Here is a 2,500-nt window from a genome sequence, read left to right as displayed (position 1 = left end):
TTAATTTCTTAACACACACACACACACACACACACACACACACACACACACACACACACACACACACACACACACACACACACACACACATACACACAAAGAGAGAGAGAGAGAGAGAGAGAGAGTGTGTGTGTGTGTGTGTGTATGAATGTATAATCACCTGTCATTTCACCACCAATCTTTCCATCAAATGTTATTTTTAAACTTGTACACTACAAGTCAAAATTCTTCATTACTTCACACACACACACACACACACACACACACACACACACACACACACACACACTCTCTCTCTCTCTCTCTCTCTCTCTCTCTCTCTCTCCCTCTCTCTCTCTCTAAAGTAACTTAATTAACTTTTTTTACCTGTTTATATGTAAATTTATTTACGTATACACTTATTGCATATTATGTGGGTTTTTTTTTTATCCATATGTATATGTGTGAGAGTGGTTGTGTGTCACCACCAGTTTGAATCTTTTCACCATCTCCAGAGTAAACTATTGCGTGACATAATTATTTTCCATGTGACGAACACACAAGAACTACGTCAGCATGAACTGAAACAAGAAACATGATTTGTGTACCGTCATCTGTCTTTTCACCTCCAGTCTGTCCATCAATTAACAAGTCCACAAACCACTTGCAGATCTATATGTGTGTGTTTTGTGTGCACTAACACACAACACTCACTGCCAACATTTCTCATTTATTATCTTCTTTCCATAGTGTATACATATATTTTTGATAAACTTGAGCACGACAAGCCTAAATTCTACATCATTTCACACACACACACACACACACACACACACACACACACACACACACACACACACATTCATCAGACATTCTCACTGTGTGAACAGCATCACTATATCTCTCTTTCTCTCTCTCTCTTTATATATATCTATACATATACATGTATATATAAAGATCGATAAATAGGTATAAATATATATATGTAAATGTATATATATATATATATATATATATATATATATATATATATAGAGAGAGAGAGAGAGAGAGAGAGAGAGAGAGAGAGAGATGTATGTATGTATTGTATTGTATTTCTCTTTTTGTCACAACAGATTTCTCTGCGTGAAATTCGGGCTGCTCTCCCAAGGGGGAGCGTGGTGCTATACTACAGCGCCACCCGTTATTTATTTATTTTTTTTTTTCTGCGTGCAGTTTTATTTGTTTTTCCTATCGAAGTGGATCGTTCTGGATATTTTTGCCAGGAACAACCCTTTTGTTGCCGTGGGTTCTTTTACGTGCGCTAAGTGCGTGCTGCAAACGGGACCTCTGTTTAACGTCTCATCCGAATGACTAGCGTCCATACCACCACTCAAGGTCTAGTGGAGGGGGAGAAAATATCGGCGGCTGAGCCGTGATTCGAACCAGGGCGCTCAGATTCTCTCGCTACCTAGGCATACACATATAGATACATGCACACACATATAGGTACATAGGTATAGTATATATATATATATATATATATATATATATATACACACATATATACATACATACATGTGTACATATGATATATGATATATATATACATCTGTGTGTGTGTGTGTGTGTGTGTGTGTGTGTGTGTGTGTGTGTGTGTGTGTGTGTGTAAGTTTGAAAAAAAATATGCACAGCAATGTTCATGAATGTATGATGATGATGATGATGTGAAACATTTCTGCGTGGAAGAGAGAGAAGCTCATCTAGGAAATCCAGGAAATCTTCAGCGAAACCGGTACAATGATTGGTCATGTTGAAAACAAAATCCTTTTCTTTATCCACTTTTCTTTCAAATGATGTACCATGTAGCGATTTCGTTTTGGCGAGAACATCAATGTTTTGTAAAATCTAAATGTCAAAGGTCAAGGTCACATCAGCATAATGTCTTTGTTGTTCTTCTTCTTCTTTTTCTTCTTCCTTATAATTCCTTTGTTGGAGTAAGTGCATATCTCAAGTGAGCCTTGAAGGCCTCGCGCCTCTTGTTTTACTTTATTTTCCCTCAGGGTATAACAAAGCGTGTTGGTCTACACTGCTGGCCGGCCATCATCTGCTCAGCAGATGTGATGCAGCGTACATGGATTTGTCCGAACTTAGTTACACCTCCTTGAGAAACGGAACTGATCGTCCACCAGTTCATCGCAGTCATTATGTATCGTGTCAGGACTATATGGTATAGTTAACCCACAGTCCTGGAGATAAAAAAAAATAAAGTGGGGTGAAGTTCCTCTGTGTGTGTGTGTGTGTGTGTGTGTGTGTGTGTGTGTGTGTGTGTTCAGAGAGAGAGAGAGAGAGAGAGAGAGAAAGTGTGTGTGTGTGTGTGTGTGTGTGTGTGTGTGTGTGTGTGTGTGTGTGTGTGTGTGTGTGTTCAGAGTGTGTGTGTGTGTGTGCGTAGCCGTGTGCGCGTGTATGTGTGCGCGCGTATGCGCGTTTATTTGCCGAAGCATATGATGTTCTGGAGATAATCATGTACAAACACACTCAC

General features: G+C 39.2%; 1 protein-coding gene across 1 annotated transcript in view; it reads right to left on the bottom strand.

Moving 5' to 3' along the window:
• Window positions 1–2,500, bottom strand: part of LOC143283870 (uncharacterized) — a 63,052-nt gene that overhangs the window by 42,523 nt on the left and 18,029 nt on the right. The window lies entirely within an intron of this gene.

This window comes from Babylonia areolata, chromosome 7 (genome assembly GCF_041734735.1).
Source record: "Babylonia areolata isolate BAREFJ2019XMU chromosome 7, ASM4173473v1, whole genome shotgun sequence".
NCBI lineage: Eukaryota > Metazoa > Mollusca > Gastropoda > Neogastropoda > Buccinidae > Babylonia > Babylonia areolata.
This window is presented reverse-complemented; position numbering and strand designations above follow the sequence as displayed.